General features: G+C 43.2%; 1 long non-coding RNA gene across 1 annotated transcript; it reads right to left on the reverse strand.

Annotated features, from left to right (window-relative positions):
• Nucleotides 1-5,721: 5,721 nt before the first annotated feature.
• On the reverse strand, nt 5,722-6,945 carry LOC149402455 (uncharacterized). The gene is made up of 2 exons (XR_016296138.1): nt 6,562-6,945; nt 5,722-6,315 (listed from the first exon to the last, which is right to left on the reverse strand). It is a non-coding gene; the product is annotated as an uncharacterized LOC149402455 (long non-coding RNA).
• Nucleotides 6,946-13,686: the final 6,741 nt, after the last annotated feature.

Raw genomic sequence — 13,686 nt, forward strand, 5'->3', positions numbered from 1 at the left:
AAATAGGAGCCCCTTTTTCTCACAATTGATTCATCCAAAGTTTTAGAGATTGAGAGCTTCTCTCTCTAGACTTGGCCGCCCCTTCCTCTCTCTCTCTCTAGTTTATATTTTCGATTTTTCTTGTCTTGGCACCTAGGTCCTCACTCGACCTAGTGTTTAGCTCTACGACTTCGAGACTTGTTCTTAAGTCGTTGTGTTTAAAAGTGCCCACTCACTGATTCCTTCTTTTCGAGTGATTTAGTAATAGAAACTTTCGTGGTTGCTCGAGGTGCCGAGGAAAGAAAGAGAGACGTGCTGCGAGGGGAGACGAGCGTTGCAACTTTCCAAAAGCTTCTACAAGGTTCAAGCTTCAAGAAAGGTTAGTAACTTTAATAGCGCTCATATTAGTTTTTATTTACATGTACATGCTCTTGTCTAGGTTAGTAAAAAACCGTTTTTACTTGAAAAGAAATTTTTTAAAATTCCGCCGCTTTGCGAAGCGTTTAATCTTTTTCTTAAACCCTAGATCGATTCCAACAGGAACATGTCCTTCAGGTCTTTGAACGATCGGATGCTTCCCGGCCTCAAGTTCTTGAACCAGTAGAAGACGGGTCCGGCGAGGGTAAGACTAAAAGCTTGGCACATGGCGCTGGGAGCGACACCCTTCATCGTCATCCTCTAAGACGGCGCGCTCTTAGAGGACCGGCTTCAAACACGGCAGGGTGTCCCCCGTCCTTCGTGAGAGAAGTCTCGATATCCTGTGAATCCCCAGTACCCTCGTAATCAGGGTCACAGTCGCGACTCTCCTTGTTGAGGTTCTCGAGATCCCCGTTGGGGATCACCGCGTCATGCATAGGTCGCTCTGCAGCCAGTCGGCTGTGGTACATCCCGTTTTTCGCCTTCAGTTGGCGGATATTCTCCTCCAAATCCAAGATGCGGTCGTCCCTGCTATCTGGAGATGGAGATGGTGAGCGGGTCGAGCTCTCTTCAGGGAGCGACCCTTCGTCACCATGCGCTCGGGAGCGCAAGAAATATTTTGTGGTCCCAAAACGTTATCGGGGTTATTAACGCCACAGAACATACGGGTGGCTGACTACTCATCTTTTCTCGAGTCCGAGAAAGTCGAGTAAGAAGAAGATGGACAGAAGGGATTTCGGGCTGAACAAGTCGGGAAGTCCCCTCCTTCTAGCGCCAAAATGTTTTCGCACGAAAATGAACAACGATTACCTACCTCGGGCGGTTCGATCCAAGGCCGGACCAAGTGATCGCACCCGGGCCAAAAGTGTGAACTCGAAAGTCTCGACCTAGGCTTTCTCTGATCAACCCACCTCTTAGAGGAGGGAATGGGTGAAGAGGAGGAGTGACCGTGCCTTTTTTGTATAGGTTGCCTACGTACCTGTGTGTGGGATCAGGTCAGAACGTAGTTCAAGCCGTATGTAACGCAGAATGTGGCGCGGAGCCTAGAGGGTGTGCTCGACAGAGGAGACGGAGCGCGGAGGAGTCTCAGAACTCTGGAATCGAGTGACCCGAGAGAGAATGTGTCTTTTCTCCCTTTTGGAGACGCGGGAGACTCTAAGTCAAGAGTTCCTTGTCGTGGCGGAGATACTGGACACGTAGGCGATTTCCAGTCGGAAATGCACGGCGCGTAGGCGATTTCTTGTCAGAAATGGTGGATGGTGCGTAGGCGATTTTTAGTCGAAAACCGCGGGAGCACTCGTGGGCTCGGGATTAGTCGTTTGATCGAGAGAGGCGGCACTCGGGAGTTCCCAGGAGCGGTTCGGAATCTCTGAGAATGAGAAATCGAGGAGAATCCGCTACAGGGCAAGGATGGCATCCAGAGAAGCAGAGAGAAGTCTCAAGTTTCTTGAGAATGAATGGGATGGCTTTCCCCTCAATGAGAGGGAGTATTTATAGTAGTTGGAGGGGCCTAGGAGGCTTTTATTTCGTCCATGTGGGACTGGCGAACGCGCTCCCCTCGAGGTGGAGCGCGCCCCGCCAAGAAGTGGAGTGCAGCGCGCGCGCGTCGCGAGCGCGCCTCCTGACCGGCGCGGCGTGCTGTGCACGATGCGCGCGAGGGCCTCACTTCCAGGACCGCGCACGCGTTTGGCGTGCTTGGTGGCGCGGCGCGCCTCCTGACTGGCGTTGCGCGCCATGCGCCATGCGCTCGCGGTGTACTTGATGGCGCGGCACGCCTCGTGACCGGCGCGGTGCGCCATGCGCCATGCACACACGCAGTGTGCGTGGCGCGGCGCACGGCGTGTGGCGTGCACGGGTCCCGTCTTGTCGGACTCTTGTGGGCCTTAGTGGTCTTCTTTTATTTGGCCCGTGAGTTGCGTTGAACGTAAAGTCCATACGAGGCATCAAGGTCAACACGAGGATTTGTTAATCGACTCTTGGACACAATGACTCCACTTGAGGAGCGAGGCTCGACTCGATGAGAAGGACTCGACTCGAGGGGCGAGGCTCGACTCGAGGAGAGTGACTCGACTCGAGGAGTGAGGCTCGACTCGAGGAGCGAGGCTCGACTCGAGGAGAGTGACTCGACTCGAGGAGCTGAAAGTTTCGACATGAGGGCTTGCTAGCGACTCGTGACGGAAGGCTTGCCACTCTTCAGGACCTCCGGCCTGACCATCGGCCCTTTTAGCGGTGTGTCTTCTTGGCATTCTGGGTTTTCCAAAAACGACCGACAAGAATACCATAATTCTTCAAACTTTCTAAGCTAGAAAAACACATTTCTAACTATGATTCACAAGTTCACCAAAGTCTACAAAAATTCAATGACTCACAGCATCACCAAATTCAAAAGTTCGAACTATGGCTCACATATCTTTCACTGTTTCTCTTAGGAATGTTATCCATAACGCATTGATATCATTCTTCACGAAACTCGTCGACCTCCACTTGATTGTATGTGTCTTGGTTGCGCCACTAAGATATATACACAAAATAATATATTAGAAATTAGGATTTTAGTTATATATAAATATTTAGATTATAATACTTACAAGTTTGATCCAATTCTGAAAACTCGAGAATATAGTGATGTCTCTCATCATCATAAGGACGAAATATCCACACTCGACGGTCGACGGTTGTTTCGGTACGTAAAACATGAAATTATAATTCTACACATTTAATAATGTAGAACTTTAAGTTATAATAAGTACCTTATTATCTTCCACATATACTCCAAGTCCAACTCCACCCCACACATAATAAAATACAATATAGTTATTCTCTTTTACCTATGCATGAAATTTTTTTAACTTAATACTTACAAGAAAAAGATGGTCTTTATATCATATAGCACTTTATTGAGATTCAACGAATCTAAATAGAACGACGTCTTGTTTGAAGCATCAATCACCACGAGTGTCCAATGACACCTATAAAAAATAATTTTACAAATATCATGTCAAGACTATACGAGAACATGACTTTATATACTATACATAGTAAACTAAAACTTACAAATGAATAAAAGGCATGTGTAGCAATTGATTCGGAATCATAGCTTCAACTCTATGCAAAACATTTTTCACGTGTCCTATCGGTTCATCATAATGCTCTATTCCATCATTACTTTTAATTATCGCCGGAGAAACCATAATCGGATTAACACATGCAAAATTCATCGTCTTATGCTCTTCTCATATTTACGAACAAATGACTAGGTTGTAAAGATCTCATGTCAGTCGTGCTAGACGAATCTAAACCTGACCAAGTTGTAAAGATCGACACCCAACTCCCACTCCCCATCAAGACTCAACTCACCGCATTCCTTCGGGAATTCAAGGATGTATTCGCATGGACTCATGCGGAAATTCCTGGAATGACCCCGAAATAATAGTGCACCGGTTGAATGGCGACCCAACTGTCGTTGAGAAAGTGCAGGCCAGACGGACGTTCAACCAGAAACGATACCTAGCCATAAATGAAGAGGTCGAGAAACTTCTCACCGCAAATTTTATTCGAGAAGCTAAGTGCCCCAAGTGGGTTGCCAACGTGGTAATGGTGAAAAAACCTAATGGGAAGTGGCGTATTTGCATAGATTTCGAAGATCTTAGAAAATCCTGCCCTAAGGACTTGTCACGACCCGCGAGCCTTAGCTCGCCCACGAGCCGCGACAGAGATCTCGTATCTTACTTAACATAAATAAAATTCATAAAAACTTTGGTGGAAGCGCTTCTTGAAAACATTTTCTATAATAACTTTTAAAATATTTACATAAACGTCTCAAAAATATGGGCGAATTTTTCATTTTTCCTACAACATACTATTTAAAAATTCACAAACAAAAGACTCGTCTTTTAAAAACAAAACAGACTCATTCGCCCTTGACTTAGCCACAGGTCGGCAGCCGTACATACACACGCCTACTTACTTACCGGTTTCGTTGATGCTCTGCTCAGTCTTCTTTAGCCTTTCCTTTATCTACAATATCAATATAATAACTGTGAGTCGAAAGACTCAGTAAGCGGATATCTATATAACTAATGCACCATGCACATAACACATAAACAATGCATAACATAAAGTTCATATCTTATCATAACTTGCGGAAGTATCGGCTTAGGTCCCGATAAATCCACCTTTTATAAGAATCAATCGGCTTAGGTCCCGACAGATTCATCTTACTTAGGAATCACTCAGCTTAGGTCCCCCGAGATTCCTCTTACTTAAGAATTCACCAGCTTAGGTCCCGGTGATTCACATCATAACATACTTACTTTTATCATAAACTAAGGAATTACCAGCTTAGGTCCCGGTAACTCCTACTTACTTGAGAATATGCCAGCTTAGGTCCCGGCAATTCCCATCATACAATACATTTCCTGCTCGGGATCCCTTAATGATATCCGCACGACACATGTCTTATTGGCGCCAGACAGAGGGTGTCCAATCCCCTGCCTAATCCCCATGTGGTACCAGCACGAAGCATAATAGGTACCTGCTAACATGGGGTATATGTCGGAGGCGGTACCATTCCATGTTTTCTCTTTAATTAACTTAACATGAGAGACTGCTTAGTTCGAGTTCAATCCCGATCTTAACGTATATTCTTTTCGCTTATTAACTTGTGACTTATAAGATCTTGGGATGCGACTCCCAAAGATCCTATCATAATATCCTCGCTTTTGAATACGAGTCTTAACTAGAGTCTCTCATAACCCAGTTTACTAGGACTGGATCTCTTGGAAGGAAAACTAACTAAACACATAACAAAAGCTCGGGTTCCTAGATCCTCTAGCCATTTTTGTTAGCCGGACTAATTCCGTTTCTCAATTAGTTAGTGGCTTAAAGCCCTTAGTCTTGAAAGTGAATTATCTTTTGGCTTATCTTACTCTTGCTTACTAGAAGGCATATGCATGTACAATATATGTATATATATAAAGATATATATAATATTTCTTGATATTGTAGGTGCCTAAAATCCACTTACCCGGATATGATTCTTTCGAATCCTGAATCTTCTCTTCCAGAAAAAGGGTTCTTCTTAACTTTACGTATAACCCAGTCCTCATAAGCTTCTCCTGCTAATCCTAATAGCAATCTGGACTTATCTATGGAAGAGAAAGATCGAGCATCGAGCATACTCAGTATCTCGTTCATTGATCTACTAACGTACACACTTCTACTAAAAGAAAGCTCATACGGAACGTATTCAAATGGTTCTCCTAGTCACGCTACTCAGAGCGTCACAAACACGAAAAACAGAGAAACACGGAGGCAAAACAGAGATACAGAAAAGAATGGACGCCTAAAAATAAGGTCTTGACGTACTCTAACTTAAAAAATGTCTCATACTACTCGACCACCTATTCTTTTGACTGGGCAAGACCCACTGCTTAGAATAGGTTCCCGAAGGTCGAAACTAAACAAAAAGAAGGTATAAGGAAACTCTTACTAACAATCTATAGCATACGTAAGTTATATGAAAATAACTCAAAACAACATTTCTCAAATGTATTTTAGAAGATATTTTTTTTGACTCGTCTCTTTATTGACAAGTTATAAGTATTTGAGAACGTAAATAAAACATTAAACATCGACTTGCTAACATTAAACCGAGACTTCGCGAGTCTCCGAACGAAAACCCGACGGCCGTGAATAGCCCCCGAGAGCCGCCACAGCGTCACTGCCGTCCCCGGCCCAACAGCTCATCCCAACCGAGCCGATGAACCTCGCGGACCAGCCCCGCTCCGTCGTCACTCGCGCAGCAGCTCCGCCACACTTGGACAGCGCCCTCGCCGTCCCGAACCGCTGCCCCGAGACCTGTGCCGCCCACCTAGACCGAGTCTAACACTCGACACAAACTCGCAACAAAAAAAACAACTTAACAACTCACACACACAAGAACGAGAGCATCAAGCACAACCCGACACCAAAACATACTCAACGAGCACACTCGGCCAGAAGGAACGAACATCAGAACCAAATCAACACAAACCTGATCTCAGTTTCGTTCAACATTACATCTCACTATCAAAATCATCAATAATATCACTCACGGAAAAACCCCCAAAATCCAAAATTAAAAACCCTAACTTCCAGATTCGAAATTGGGGAAGAACATCTCACCTTGTTTCTGGAGGAATTGAACCCTCCAACGTCCTCTCTAGCTCACGGAGGCTCAATCTTCACGGCGGTCGCGCGCGCGGCGAGGCTTGGTGGTCGGCTGTATGGCGCGCGCACGGGGCTGGGGTCTCGGGCTGGTGCTGGTGGTCGCGCGTCCTCTCCCTCTCTCTCCTTCTCAGTCTCGCTCTCTCGCTCTCTTCTCCTATCTCTCGCTCGATCTCTCTCTCTCTCTCTCTTGACCGCTCAGCCCCTCTCTTCTTCTTCTCCTTTTCTTTTCTCTTCTTCTCTTTCCTTTCCCTTCTTTCTTTCGTTCGGTCTTTCTTTCTTTTCTTTTTTTCTCGCGTTTTTCCTTTCTCTGGTTCCTTTCTTAGTTGGCCGAGTGATACTTATCACTTTGGAGAAGATGAGTCATACATGGTGTGGCAAGGTAGGAAAAAAAACATCTTATTCACAATCCAAACTCTTTTCCTTGTTTTCTTTCAAATGGGTCCCTTAAAATTGTTACAACCACGTCCTTTCATATAATTATTTACTTGAATGCATAACCGAACGGATTATAATTATATGATTCGAACCGAGAATTTTCTCGTTCGTTCTCGATTAATTAAAATATATTTAAGGTTCCTCGGAATTAATTCTCGTTCTTGAGAATTTATTTCTTAAATTAATTTCCGGAATGTCTCCTCGGAAATAATTTATTAATCGAGTTAAACTCGATAATTCCTTTATTTATTTCGAGATTTTTCATAACCTTAACATATTTAAAAGTAATTCGATAAATCCATTGGAGTATAATTCACTCGAGAATTTAGTTGTAACAACGAAAACTCGTTAGTTATTCCAATATCTCCAAATACGGCTGACGCAGAAACTTGTCCTTACATGACTGCTTCCCACTCCCGCACATCGAACAACTGGTCGACGCCACGGTTGGCCATGAACTCCTTAGCTTCATGGATGCTTACTCGGGCTACAACCAAATTCGAATGCATGAGCCCGATCAGATTAAGACAATCTTTGTTACTGATCGAGGCTTCTACTGTTATAAGGTCATGCCTTTCGGCTTTAAGAACGTGGGAGCTACTTACCAACGGTTGGTTAACCGGATCTTCGCTAATCAACTTGGAAAGACCATGGAAGTATACGTGGATGACATGCTCGTTAAAAGCCTACAGGCAACTGTTGGAATCGATCTAGGGTTTGAGAAAATAATTAACGCTTCGGTAAGCGGCGGAATTTTAAAAATTTTCTTTTATAAGTAAAACAGTTTTTACTAACCTAGACAAGTGCAAGTACATGTAATTAAAAACCAATATGAGCTAGAAGTTTACTAACCTTTCTTGAAGCTTGAACTTTGAAGAAGCTTGTGGAAAGTTTGCAATGCTTGTCTCCCCTCGCAGCACGTCTCTCTTTCTTTCCTCGGCACCTCGAGCAACCACGAAAGTTTCTATCACTAAATCACTCGAAAAGAAGGAATCAGTGAGTGGGCACTTTTAAACACTACGACTTAAGAACGAGTCTCGAAGTCGCAGAGCTAAACACTAGGTCGAGTGAGGACCTAGGTGCCAAGACAAGAAAAATCGAAAATAAACTTAGAGAGAGAGAGAAAGGGGCGGCAACCACAAGTTCTAGAGAGAGAAGCTCTCAATATCTAACTTATGTGGAATGAAATGTGAGGAATGAGGCTCCTATTTATAGGAGGGGGATTACCTTCAAAAGGTAGTTTCCTCTTTTCCTATTGCCTTGCACGTCCAACATGCCTCATGAAGGCTTAGGATTTGTTTCCTCATTTGATTTCCTCTTAGTTGGCCGAAAATGCACTTTCCTTCTTAAGGAAATTTGTTTCCCCTTTTTCTTTTGGCAAGTATCTTCATACATCAATGCACAAAATAAACTCTCTTTCCCACTATGGCATGAACGAAATTCAGCCTTATTTTCCTTGGGTTGGACGAAATTTGAGCTTCTAGAAGGAGCTTCTAGATGTTTCTTCATTTGTTCATGACAACATAAGAAAAGCCCATTAAGAAAATTTCAAGTAAAATTCTATGAAATGAAATTAATCCTCAAGGCCCAATTACACTAATATGGCTGAGTAATATTTATTTCATTTGTCATCATATGACAATGTCAAAAAAATTTATTGACATTTTTTTCGTCCTATGTCCAAAAAGACAAAAATACCCTTTTGACAATTTTCGTAAAACTGTCTCGTTCTTGTTTTGACTTAGCTTTCAGTTTAACTATTCCTACTCGATGTGATTCGTGACAGTGACCTCATGGACCCAAATGAACAAAGCTTGAGCTAAACACTTGGACTTAAAAAGTTCACAAACCTTTTCCAAGTTTAGCTTAATGCCAACTGACTCCACTAAAGAGTTGACACTGAAAATCTCTCGGTTCAAATGAATTTATTTTCTACTCAAGAATTCACCTAATTATAATGAGCGGATCCACTGAATATTATCTATGTTTACCCTTCATGAATGTCATCAGCTAGTCGGGATCTACTAAATTACCATTTTACCCTTCTAGCTGTTATTTCCTCAACTCCTTTGTCGCTTGTGAATAAGTTAGAAACAATGTATTGACGAGGAGCTAACAAGTCACATTGTTTCATCCAAAAGAGTCAGGACTCAATTTGGACACTGGCCAGTTCATTTATTCACACTCCAAGGAACAAAGCATGAGGTGACATACATTGCATTTCAGCAATCTTGTACATGAATTCCATATCTATGAGAACTTCACAAAGTTACTCATGACAGACTCACAACTTAGTACTTCACCAATAGGCCTTGTTCGGAATCACATAGTGAGTCCGAACTTTGACTTTCTCAAATGAGAATACTAAGGTGTGAAATGGCATGTCTCATTTCAGGATTAAGGTAAGCATGATGCAATTCATACATAGTGACTTCGAGACATAAGGGGTTAAATGGTTTGTTCTTATATTGTCTCTAGAAGTGCACTGGTCAATTCAGTACCTTCGGAAGATACCTAGAAGAACTATAGAGTCCCCAACTCTCAATGCCTCATAACCAGACATCATAGATTCTTCTAACAATCATACTGAGGTCAATAGTCCTTTGACCCTAAGATTGCGAATATATCGTTTTAAGCAAACTACGAAGAGTTTGTTCATGCAAATCTACATTTGTCTCTTCGTAAGTTGTTAAGTTTGTTTATGGAGTAAAAGACTATGGTTTTATCATAAAGCTTCAAACAAAGAAAGAATGAATGAACGTTTCAACTTTATTAATGAATAGATAGGCAATTACAAGCAAGAGTCTTCATGAGACTTTATTACATCAAATGTACAAAATAAAGACTACAACTCTTCTTGTGGGCACCATTGACAACAAACTCCCACTTGACTCAAAGAAGGTGTGTGTAGTCCTTCATGCCTAATCCCTCACGATGTTGGTCGAAGACCTTGTTCGCTAGGGCCTTGGTGAATGGATCTGCGAGGTTGTCCACCGTTGAGATCTTCTTCACTTCCACGTCTCCGCGCTGCACGATCTCTCAAATCAAATGGTATTTCCTCTCAATATGCTTAGAGCGCTTATGGCTTCTAGGTTCCTTTGAGTTAGCGACAGCCCCACTATTATCACAATAAAGGGTCATGGGCTCGTCGATGTTTGGAACAACTTCCAAATACTTAAGGAACTTTTTAAGCCATACAGCCTCTTTGGATGCTTCACAAGCAGCCACATATTCTGCTTCCATTGTGGAGTCAACAATGCAAGATTGCTTAATACTTCTCCACACAACAGCTCCACCATTAAGGATGAACATAGATCCCGAAGTGGATTTCCTGGAATCCTTATCCGCTTGAAAATCGGAGTCGGTATATCCCGTCATAGTCAGGTCAATACCTGAGTATGTAAGCATCAAGTTCCTAGTTCTTCGAAGATACTTAAGAACATGCTTAACAGCAATCCAGTGCTCGGGTCCAGGGTTGGATTGGAAACGGCTAACTACGCCAACGGCGAAACATATATCAGGTCTAGTGCAAAGCATAGCATACATGAGGCTTCCTACGGCAGAGGCGTAAGGAATCTTCCTCATGTCTTCAATCTCTTGTGCAGTCTTGGGAGACTGGTCCTTAGAGAGTGAAACTCCATGCCTAAAGGGTGTTTGACCCCTCTTGCAGTCTTGCATCGAGAAGCGATCCATCACCTTATCAATATAAGATGCTTGAGAGAGCGACAGGGTCCGGTTTTTCCTATCTCGAAAGATTTGGATTCCCAGAATGTATGCGGCTTCTCCTAGATCCTTCATATCGAATTGCTTTGCCAGCCAGACCTTAACCTCAGATAACTTACCCACGTCATTACCAATGAGTAGTATATCATCGACATATAGTACCAGAAACACAACTTTGCCTTCGTGTATTAACTTGTAAACACAAGGCTCATCTATTTACTGTTCAAAGCCGAAGCTCTTTACAGTTTCATCGAATCTAATATTCCATGACCTAGATGCTTGCTTTAGTCCATAAATGGATTTAAGCAACTCACAAACCTTGGTCTCTTGACCTTTATCCACGAAACCGTCTGGTTGAGCCATGTAAATGCGCTCGTCAAGATTGCCATTCAGAAAGGCTGTCTTGACATCCATTTGCCAGATCTCATAGTCGAGAGCTGCAGCTATGGATAGGAGTATGCGGATGGATTTAAGCATCGCGACTGGCGAGAAGGTTTCTTCATAGTCAATCCCTTCTTGTTGGGTATAACCCTTCGCCACAAGTCGTGCTTTGAACGTCTCGACGTTCCCATCAGGACCCATTTTCTTCTTGTATATCCACTTACACCCTACGGGTTTAATCCCTTCAGGAAGGTCTACAAGTTTCCAGACTTTGTTGACATACATCGAGTGCATTTCAACTTTCATGGCGTCAAGCCAAAGGTTTGATTCAGAACAAGCCATCGCTTGGCTATAGGAAACAGGGTCATCCATGTCGGAGACGGCTACAAGAGAGTCTCCATAAGACTTGTACCTGTCAGGCTTTTGAGTAGCCCTCCCACTACGTCAAAGTACTACTTGACGAGATTCTGATGAGTTAGGTTGTGTTTCAGTTGGGGTAAGAACAGTTCTTACAGATGAGGTAGAAGCTTCCTCACCCAACTTTTCTTCAAGCAGAATTTTGCTTCTAGGTTTCGCATCCTTCATGAAGTCCTCCTCAAGGAAACGAGCATTCGTGCTAACGAAAGTCTTATCGTCCTCGGGACTATAGAAAATGAAACCTTTGGTTTCCTTTGGATATCCCACAAACAGGCACAATTCTGACCTACTAGCCAACTTGCTAGTCTTTTGCCTTAGCACGTGTGCAGGGCAACCCCGAATTCGGATGTGGCCCAAACTTACTTTACGGCCAGTCCATCTTTCATAAGGAGTACCAGGAACCGTTTTAGACGGAACTTGGTTCAGAATGTAAGCGGCTGTTTCGAGGGCATATCCCCAAAAGGAAAGCGGGAGTGATGAGTAACTCATCATCGATCTAACCATCTCCATAAGAGTTCGGTTTCTTCTCTCTGACACTCCGTTTTGTTGAGGTGTGCCAGGTGCGGTAAGCTGAGAAGCGATACCTTCTTCTTTAAGAAAGTCATCGAACTCTCCAGACATATACTCACCACCTCGATCAGATCGAAGGGTTTTGATCACTTTGCCAGTTTGCTTTTCCACTAAAGCCCTAAAGACCTTAAATACGTTAAAGGTCTCGGATTTGTGTTTAAGCAAATAGACAAACCCATATCTTGAGTAATCATCAGTGAAGGTAACGAAGTATTCGTATCCTCCACGTGCCTGTTGGTTGAGCGGACCACATACATTAGAATGTATTAGTTCCAGCAACTCAGTGGCTCTTCGACCCTTATCGGAGAAAGGTCGCTTAGTCATTTTTCCTTCTATGCAGGATTCACAAGTAGGTAGTGAACCTATTGCAGAGGCTTGGAGTGGACCATCCCTCACAAGTCTCTTAATCCTATTTAGACTGATATGACCAAGTCTTAAGTGCCAGAGGTATGTTGATTTTGTTAGATCGGAGGATTCAGAAAGTTTGATCCTCTTTGGCTCCCTAATTAGATCATTATCTATTTCGGTGTCTAAAAGAGAAGGTTGAGTGGGATAGATGTAGAAAAGAGCATTCTTCATACATGCATCAGTGACAAAAGAATTATCAGGAAACGAAATACGAATTCCATTCTTAATGAACTTTGAACAATAATCTTGCTCACGAAGACGAGCAACGGATATTAAGTTCTTCCCAAAGGTAGGAACAAAATAAACATTATTCAAGTTTAAAGTGCGGTCTTCAAAAGACAGCGTCACGGATCCCACAGCCTTCGCGGACACCAGGCTCCCATCACCCCATTTGAAACAGAACTCGCCTTCCTCTAAGCTTTTGGTTTTCTTGAAACCATTCAAGGGACAACAAATATGGTTAGTAGCAGCGGAGTCAAGAATCCACGTTGATACATTATCAGCTACTAAGCATGCTTCGGTAACTAGTACAATACTATGTTCCTTTGCTTTGAGATAGGCGGGACAGTTCTTTTTATCGGCCTTGTAAGGTCTCTTTACAGTTCCAGAGGCGGAGGCTTTTTGCTCAGTAGCATGTGCCTCTCCTTGATTCCTCTTTCTCTTATGGAGACCTACAGCAGTGTGAAGCTCCTTCATAAGCTCGGTAACAGTGTACTTTAGCTTTGTAATGGAGTAGTTCAGCTTGGAGGTATCAAGAGATGCGGGGAGAGTTTCTAAGATCATATCTATGATATTCTTCCCATCAATCTCAGATCCTAGGATTTCCATTTTATTCAGAAAACTAATGATCAGTATCATGAAGTCTCCAACAGGAGTCCTAGCCTGCATATGACAGTTCATAAACTGTCGGACTGCTTGTAGCCTTGTTTGACGCCTTTGCCCTCCAAACATCTCAAGGAGATTGTAGAACATGTCAGCGGCAGTCTCGATGTCACGATGTTGCTCTTTCAGCATATTGTTCATAGATGCCAAGATATAGCACCTCACAATCTCATCGGATCGAAGCCTGGCCGCTAAGGCGTCATTGTCCTCTTGAGTTGAATCATCATTCGTCAGAGGAGGACACGGGGTGGTGAGTACCCATTT

This window comes from Urtica dioica, chromosome 3, assembly GCF_054948205.1.
Source record: "Urtica dioica subsp. dioica isolate 48M chromosome 3, U.dioica_male_clone48M_v1_H2, whole genome shotgun sequence".
In the NCBI taxonomy this organism is placed as follows: Eukaryota; Viridiplantae; Streptophyta; class Magnoliopsida; order Rosales; family Urticaceae; genus Urtica; species Urtica dioica.